This window comes from Equus asinus, chromosome 6, assembly GCF_041296235.1.
Source record: "Equus asinus isolate D_3611 breed Donkey chromosome 6, EquAss-T2T_v2, whole genome shotgun sequence".
NCBI lineage: Eukaryota > Metazoa > Chordata > Mammalia > Perissodactyla > Equidae > Equus > Equus asinus.
This window is the reverse complement of record NC_091795.1, coordinates 54681121-54690763: the sequence shown is the minus strand read 5'-3', so window position 1 is coordinate 54690763 and position 9643 is coordinate 54681121. Positions and strand designations below refer to the sequence as shown.

Genomic DNA, 9643 nt, shown 5'->3' with positions numbered 1-9643 from the left:
CAATGTTCTAGAATATAAATTAGACTTCAGAGGACTCTCTTGAATGTTTGGTAATTTGAATTTGCATTTTGCTTTCACAGAGATGTATAATCATACCAATACCATAAACCATCTGAGAGACAATAATATTATTTAGCCAGAAGTATCAGTCTTTTTACATTTTACATATATTTTGCATCTCATTATGAGATAGACAAGTTTTTAGTTGTAAGCTGTGGCAACCATCTTGTTTGTCAACATAATATGTAAGGATTTCCCAAAAATAGTGCTTTAAAAAAGCAGATCAATTATTATTGATGTTGATAAATATACGTAGATTAGAGACAGCCAAAGCTGAGAACTATATATTTTGGATATAATGCCCAGATTTGCCTTTTGCCAACACAGATTATATTTCTCAAAGGAGACTAAACATTTTAATGAATCAATGTTTGAACTTCACTCTTACATTCTGTGAAGAAAATCGAATTAATATTTTAGCACCCAAACAAGCAAATGGTGATGTTGGTCTCTCACGTTAAACAAGAAGTTATGCTGAATAATGGTATGAGTTAACAGGTTTTAGTTGTTTTGAAACAAGGAAGGCACATCACTGAGAGCGGATAACGGACTCAAATGGTCACAAGTCCAACCTATTTCTTTATTGATTGACAAGAAATACCCAACAAAGAGCATTTTGCTTTTAAAATCAAAGCAGAGCAGTAGACCAGGTAATCTAATGACCTTCTTGGAAGTCATTGCCTACCAGGCAGGTAACTTTTCATACAGATTCCCTCCCGCTGTAGACTGTGCATCTGTATCTGCCTGGAGCCCCAGGAACAGTGACCCACTAGCTCCGTATGCCGCCAGCCTGAATGTTGTCTCACTTGATTTTTACTGCTTCCATTTTACAATTTCAGGCTTGTTTCTTCAATATTTGTTAACTCTTTCACTGAGCTAGGAACACCTTTGGAAGAGAAATACAGCAATGAATGTATAAATCTTTGAAGTATAACATAAGAAGGGCAAAAAATCATTAGTACTAACTGTACAAATGAGAAACCCAAGAGTAGGGGAATTTAAAGAACTTGCTCAAAATCATAGATTATAGAAATATGAACTTAAATTCAATTGTATATATCACTAAGGAACAGATATTCCTTGAACATTGGCATACTCACAAAAACTTTATTGTGATCCTGAAAAAGTCATAACCTGCTCAAATCTTCGGTTTATGGTATTCCCTATGCAATTGTGTTATGTGATTAAATTTCAGAAGCATACTGACTCAAAGAGAAGGGCACTTTGATTTCACACCAACACTCTATAAATTCTACAAAGAAAAACAATACTGTATTACTGAGGCTAATGTAAGATTGTGAATAATAGATGAAGATAATGGTTTTAGAGGATTGGAATTGTTTGAAATCTCCCACACAATCCAGGAGTAAGCCTAAACTCTAAGGCAATTGAATAAAATTTATTTTAGAACATTCATATTTTAATAAAATAAATGAAATAAAATATAAGGTCTTCATTGTGATTTACTCGTAACATCATGCAATTGACACAAGTTTGCAAAATTACAAATTTCATTAACTAAATATGTAAAATTGATGAACAAGCCAGTGAATATTTCCAAAAACTCTCCCTTGAAGGATATCAACCTATAATACATATTCCTATTAGTGGTGATGTTATTTATGCTGTCACTCATTAACATATTTAAGAACATAACCTATCTTAACAATTATATTGCTACTATGGAGGAATTCCAATATACGAAACTCTTCTCAAGGGTTTTAGTGGTATTAACATTTTCCAGTTTTTGTTCTCGTGAACCAATGAATGCTAACGCACTCTGGTGAGAGGTTCTTGGATTAGTCCTGCTGAGAACTGACCTAAGCCAATTTGGGCAGTCATGGTTATTTTTTTCTTCTTACTAGATGATGGTCTCTCGTCATTTGAGACGGAACGCCTCCTTTACAATGTAACGTGAAATTATATCTCAGGCTGAATTCTACCACATATATAAACATTTGCTAGCAAAAAGGCACTAAATAGTTTCTTATAAGTTTGCTAAATTCTACTTTGAAAAATTTTAGGCTGTTGGAATTGCCATATTTGTAGCTTTGTGTCTCTACAATATTTATGGAAAATCCTCTTATATTAAACACTTCTAATTTCCCCTAATCAAATCATTTCTAACATCCTTATGCTAATTAGCCAAACATCCTGTTATTCAGTTATCTGTGGTTGATGTTTGTATTGGTTGCCCATAGCCTCTTAACTCTTTAAAACCATTCTTTACCCTTGAAGTGTATATTTTTTAGTGATTACCTCAAGTGTTAATTAACCAACACTAGGGCATTAGTTAAAGTGGATTCAGTCATAAAGGCTCACACATATGCACACCCTATAACGTATATGCTAAAAATAGATTACAGATAATATAAAACAGTTTAGGAAGAAGTCTTTTCTTCTAAAAAGTTTTGAGTCTCCTCTTAAGTGATATATATTTGGAATTTCTCGAAGTTTCTGGAGTAAGTATACAGCAGCTTTCTCTAGTTTCCTATGTGCTGCAGATTTTTTTTCTATTATAACCTTTGGATAGTTCAAGTTATCCTGTTCCAAAATTCAAATTTCCTTGATTTTTGAAGATAATCTATGAAAATTGAGGATCTACTGTGTGTCTGCATTCATGCTGCTATGAATATTTTCAAAATTACCAACTTAATAGATGTATTTAAAATTTCTAGATCAAAACATTTATTTTATTTTTAACCATCTTGATCCTACAAAGATTATAGACACACACATATATATATTCACACAAAAGGATAACTCATAAAAACATTCATAAAATATCTTAGGGACATTTTTGTCACACAAAATTTTAGATATATATTTACATATTTTATGTAATTATAAATTATATTCTTATATAATTATATATACATATACCTATGTATGTTCAAAAATGCTAAAATTCAATTGGCCTTATCTTATAATTATATATAACTATTTTTTAAAGTATGTGTGTGACTTTCTTAATTTAATAAAAAAATTGAATACTGAATCTATCCAATTTAAAATCTGTTTGATAGAAAAATAATATAGCATGTATTGTCTAATTTACAAAAACAGCAGTGCTGCTGTAATGGTCAATGGTGAAAAGATAATTCAAAATATTTGGGAGAAAACAGGATAATATTTTTGTCTCACATAAAAATATTAAAATAGATATAACTCTTGTGTATATATGTGTCTGCCTGTCTATCTATATATCTGTCTGTCTGTCTATCTATCTATCTATCTACCAATTCTGCTCATGGAGAATTCACTGACTTGTCCTTACTCCTTTTTCCATTTCTCATCTTCCAGTAAAGGTGCTGAATGAGATGTTTTCTTTCCCAGCTATGGCAACCATGTGATTCAATTTTAGCTGATGTGACGTAGGAAGATTTTCCAAGGAGCGTCTGGAAAAGCTTTGGGTTTTCGGTAGAAAGAATAGATGGATTCTGCACTGCCCTTTCTCCTTCCTACTCATCAACCTTAGTAAGTGTGTTATATTCCGGCCTTCACCAGCCACCTTGCTAAAATAAAGAGAAAAGCATAGGGTGAGAGAAATCAGTATGCTAATAACAGTGAGGCAGAAGGATAGAAGCCAGGACCTTGACAAGGGGAAGAAGCTGAACACGTGCTGGTGACTCCATGCCTCTGGACATCTTGCTTTAAGTTTAAGTCATTGTCAGTCAGGTTGTCTGTTACTTGCAGCCACCATCATTCCAGTTGATGTGTGTGTGTGTAACTTGTAATTTCTCCAAAAAGTTTGTTGCCTTTATGATTTGAATTTTTTCTTTAGCAACATCACTAATTGCAGATAATAAATTTGTTTTTTTTAATTAAAAAATTATTTTTATAGAGCAGTTTTAGGTTCACAGAAAAATTGAACAGAAGATACAGAAATTTCCCATGTGCCCTCTACCCCGACACATGCATGCCTCCTCCATTATCAAAATCCCCTGCCAGAATGGTACGCTTGTTACAATTGACGAACCTGCATTGACACAAGAATAATTCCTCAAAGTTCATAGTTTACATTCACCCTTAGCGTTATGCATTCTGTGGTTCTGGACAAATGTATAGTGACATGTATCCATCATTATATCATACTGAATATTTTCAGTGGCCTAAAAGTCTTCTGCACTCGGCCTATTCATCCCTCACCCCCAATGCCAACCCCTGGAAGCCAGTGATCCTTTTACTCTGTCAAGAGTTTTGCCTTTTCCAGAATGTCATATAATTGGATTACGTAGTATGTAGCCTTTTCAAATTGGCTTCTTTCACTTAGTAATATGCATTTAAGGTTTCTTCATGTCTTTTCATGGCTTGATAGCTCATTTCTTTCCTGCCCTGAATAATATTTGACTGTCTGGATGTACCACAGTTTATTAATCCGTTCATTTCCTGAAAGTCATCATGTTTTCTTCTAAGTTTTGGCAATTGTGAATAGAGCTGCCATAAAAAAGAAATTTTTAATTTTAATGAAGTCCAGCTTATCACTTCTTTCATGGGTAGTGTCTTTGGTGTGTCTAAAAAGTAATCACCATATCCAAGGTCATCCAGATTTTCTTCTGTGTTATCTTCTAGGAGTTTTATAGTTTTCCATTTTACATTTAGGTCTATAATCTATTTGAGTTAACTTTTATGAAGGGTATAAGATTTGTGTCTAGATTCATTTATTTTTGTATGTGGATGTCCATTTCTGGCACCATTTTTTGAAAAGATTATCTTGCCTTTACTCCTTTGTCAAAGATCAGTTCACTATATCTATGGTGGTCTATTTCTGGCTTCCCCTTTCTGTTCCATTGATCTATTTTTCTATTGTTTCACCAATACCACACTGCCTTGATTACTGTAGCTTTATAAAAGTCTTGAAGTTGTATAGCATCAGCCCTCCAACTTTGCTCTTTTCTTTCTCTATTGTACTGACTATTCCGGGTCTTTTGCCTCTCTATGTGAACTTTAGAATCAGTTTGTTAAAATCCACAGAATAACTTTCTAGGATTTTGATTAAAGTAGCACTGAATCTCTAGATAAAATTGGGAAGAATTGACAATATTGAGTCTTCCTATCTATGAACATGGAATATCTCTGTTTAGTTAGTTCTTCTTTGATTTCATTCTCCAGAGTTTTGTAGTTTTCCTCATATCAATCTTGTACTTATTTTGTTAGATTTATACCCAAGTATTTCATTTTTGGGGGTGCTAAAGTAAATGGTATTGTGCTTTTAATTTCAAATTCCACTTTTTCATTGTTGGTATATAGGAAACCAATTGACTTTTGTATATTTACCTTGTATTCTGCAATCTTGCTGTAATTGCTGATTAGTTCCAGGAGTTCTTTTGTTGATTCTTTTGGATTTTCTACATAGACAACAATTCATCTATGAAAAAAGACAATTTTATGTCTTACTTTAAAATCAACAAACATTTTATTTCCTTTTCTTACTTTATTGCATTAGCAAGAACTTCCAGCACAGTGTTGAAAAGGAATAGTGAGAGGGAGACATCCTTGTCTCGTACCTGATCTTATTGGGAAAACTTTGGTTTCTCACCATTAAGTATGCTATTAGATGTAAATAGTATTTATTAAGTTGAGGCAATTCCTCTCTATTCCTAGTTTACTGAGAGGTCATCATGAATGGGTGTTGGATTTTGTTAAATATTTTATCTGCATATTGATATGATCATGTGTTTTTTTTCTTTTTTTGGCCTGTTGATGTAATAGATTACATTAATTGATTTTAGAATATTGAACCAGCCTTGCATATCTGGGATAAACCATACTTGCTCATGGTGTATAATTTTTTCGTACTCTTTGTGGATTCTGTTTGTTAATATGTTGTTAAGTATTTTTGCATTTATGTTCATGAGAAATTTTTTTCTGTATTTTTCCTTTCCTGTAATGTCTTTATTTGGTTTTGGTGTGAGGGTAATGCTGGCCTGAGAATGAGTTAGGAAGTATTCTCTCTGCTTCTGTCTTCTGAAAAGATTGTAGAGAGTTAGTATAATTGCTTCCTTGAATGTTTGGTAGAATTCACCAGTGAACCCACTGGGTTTGGTGCTTTTTGTTTCAGGTGGTATTTAAGCTTCTTATTTGTTAGGATGGAGTGGAGACTTCAAGCTTTTTACATCTGGATCTGGAAACTGGAAGTCATAAATTTGATTTTAATGTCAATAATTTTTTTCATAATCCTTTAAGCATTAATGTCAATGAAATAAGGCCCAGGTTTCTCATTGATGATGATAGTCACACTTTTTTGGCTTTAGCAATAGTAGAAATAATATGCCTATCTTTTTTTTTTTAAAGATTGGCACCTGAGCTAACATCTGTTGCCAATCTTTTTTTATTTCTCTTTTTTTTTCTTTTTCTTCTTCTGCCCAAAGTCCCCCAGTACATAGTTATATATTCTAGTTGTGAGTGCCCCTGGTTGTGCTATGGCTCAGCATGGCCTGATGAGTGGTGCCATGTCCATGCCCAGGATCAGAACTGGTGAAACCCTGGGCTGCTGAAGTATAGTGCACAAACTCAACCACTCGGCCAGGGGGCCAGCCCTGACAATAATTTTTTGTTGTTGTTTGTGATACACATTTTAATGACTATGAGACTAACTTATACTAGATATTATAGCTTAGAATTATCTTATCATTTTGTGCTATTTTGGGATATATGTCCTTTTCATTGAATTCCCAACAAATGATGCCTAGGTATTTGTCTATTCCTGTGCTCTAAATCTATGCATTTGTTTGGCTGCATAAGTTGAATCAAATACTTGTTTTACTCAAAGAACAAATTAGCCACTAAAGAGTCACTCTTGGACAGAAATAAATATTGGGGATTTTTTTCTTCCAAACAAACACAGAATTTAGTGTACTTACATAGAGGTGAGCAACAGGCATCACTAAATAACCTCAATTGGCTTAGATATACAGAGCAATGAGGAAAGATCTGTCCTGACCAAATCCATAAGAAAAACTTAAAATCACAGCCTGCAAAATGATGCCCTATGCGTGATCACCCTGGATTGTGTGTATGGGCACTTTTTTCCATTGAAAGAGATGTAGAAACATCATTTTCCATTAGTCTTCATGTTATTTGTAGCCCATTCAGCTCTTCTTTACTGTAAGCCATTCATCCAGCTAGGAAACAAAAGTTTACATAGGCTCACAACCATCAAAATCAAAAGGAATGTAAAATATCCAGGTACTTTTTTCACCTTTCCTGATGATGATCTGAGAAAGAATAGCTTTTAATATACTATTTCTATTTTAGCTTTCACTCTAATAAAAGTTGTAGATAACTCAGTGAAAAATATTAAATGACAATTGAGTTCTTTGCCAACATCCTGAGTATCATTAATTAAATCCTTTGGGAGGGGTGATCCTAAGAGAGCTTTATACTCAATATTTAAGGGAGTAAAAGGAAGAACAGCACTTGATTTTCTAGTGTTCTATAAAGAAATCACCATAAGTTTCACCAGAAACAATTATTGCTTCTTCCTCATGCTAAGGAGACAAGTTCTGAATATAATAAGTAGTCCAATTCAGTGTTTGAGACACATTGTAAATTGTTATTTATGATTTTTAAATTATCATTAGTTGAAACTGCCTCAACAGCTGTCTTCAAAGATTTGGCTATTGCAAAAGCAATGTTTCACACTCAGTTGTGAAGTTCAAACACAGTTCATTTCCTACCTAAAATATTTCTTTGCCAAACAGAGGCTGATGGATTGAGCCAATTGTCGGAGTAGTAACAATCAAATAAAAACTGAGTGAAGAATGGAGGAGTTCTGTTTGCTTGCTTTACCTTAAAATTATTTACTTTCTTTTTCTCTTGTAAAGAAGCTGCTCCATTGTCTTTACCTTGCAATCATGTTCTCCAAGATTATCATAAAATAAACCCTAATATATTATTGATTACCAGCTTCTTTTTTTGTTGACATGTATTGACCATGAAAATAAGCCTTAATTCCATGTCGGTGCAGTCACATAGGCTTTAAGGAATTAATTAAGGATTCTGGTCTGGAGAGGAATTAAAGTGCTATATTTTAGTAATATGCATTACTCTTCTTAGCATTCATGTTTATGTCAATGTTAGAAGCTGAAAAAGAAATATATATATAACTTAAATATAAGTTTATTTTAGCCACAAAATCACATTAATTATTAATTACTATTATAAATAATAAAAATAAATCATTTGAACTGCATGCTTCACGTAACAATATGCAGCAATCACATGGACTCACGTGGTAAATTCAGACAGCCCCACAAATTGGTATGATGTGCTTAGCCACTCCGTATATCCATCCAACAGAGAAGCCTACCTCTAATTAAATTATAAGTTCCTTATTTATACTTCTTGTTATCCAATAAAGTATTTTTAGATGAGTGCATAATTAATCGATTAACACAGCGTTTCTCTTATTTCAAATACATCATCAACTGTTTAACTGAGTAGTTTAGGAAGCACTAGCAAAGCAAACCCTTAGAATTAAGCGTGACATCACATCTCCACAAACTGAACCATGTTAGATGGATTCGGTTAAATAACCGCCTAAAGATGAGAACCTGGGTAAGTCTCACTGGGGAAAACAAGAGAAGTGAAACCTGTGCTTGGTAATTCATTGGTTAATTGAAGAGAGCATAAATGCATCAATTATTTAAGAAACTATATGATGAGTTGTGGAATCTGGTGCCGAATGAGAAGAGATACTTAGCAGCACTGATCTCCAGCTGTTCTTGTAGGGATGCCTCTCTGTTGAGAAGGAAAGCACCTTTTGCATAAAGGTTTTAATGTTTAATTAGTGCCCCCCTCCAGGCACGGTCAGAGGCCTCTTGGAAATTATAAACTTTATTATTATTTGTTATAAACTTTTCACCTCTCTCCAGTCATGAAAAACCAACACACACCACACACACTCATAGACGTACAAGTATATACAACAGAAATAGGAGATGAATCACAAGGGCCTAAAGAAGAATTTGTCCACGATGGTGGTAGCCTAATAACAACAGGGCCGGCTCAAGGCAGACCGAAAAGAAACAGGAGAAGGAGGCTCATGAAGACAGCTCTGTGTTGCCTGTCCCCTGCCGGCCGGGCTTCTAGTGTGTGTTCCCCTAGGTCCTCTACAGCGTTTGTTTTTGTTTCCAAAAAGACTAGCAGTAATTATCTTCACATCCCTTCAATCCAGAACTTCCTCTTCTGTTCCAAAGACTGTATCACACCTACCTTTTCATGACATGATGTCCTCTCTCCCTTAGAACTTCTCCTTGTAGTCATTTAGTTAATGGCATGTAGTCATGTACAGCATAATGATGTTTCAGTCACCGATGGACTGCGTACATGAAGATGATCCCACAAGATTAGTGCCATATAGTCTAGGTGTGTAGTAGGCTATGCCATCTAGGTTTGTGTAAGTACACTCTATGATATTTGCACAAGGATAAATGCCTAATAACGCTTTTCTCAAAATGCATCCCCGTCGTTAAGCAACACATGACTATTGTATCTGTTGTTTGAAGTGTATTATGTTAAGGACAGCAAACATTTATGGAATATCTACTATGTACCAGGAAATACACAACAAATGGAAATA

The 9643-nt window shown here is 34.1% G+C and overlaps 1 long non-coding RNA gene across 1 annotated transcript; it reads right to left on the bottom strand.

Moving 5' to 3' along the window:
- Positions 1-626: 626 nt before the first annotated feature.
- LOC139045599 (uncharacterized) lies at positions 627-9414 on the bottom strand. Its single transcript, XR_011504292.1, has 3 exons — positions 9277-9414; positions 5338-5428; positions 627-946 (listed from the first exon to the last, which is right to left on the bottom strand). It is a non-coding gene; the product is annotated as an uncharacterized lncRNA (long non-coding RNA).
- Between the last annotated feature and the right edge of the window lie 229 nt (positions 9415-9643).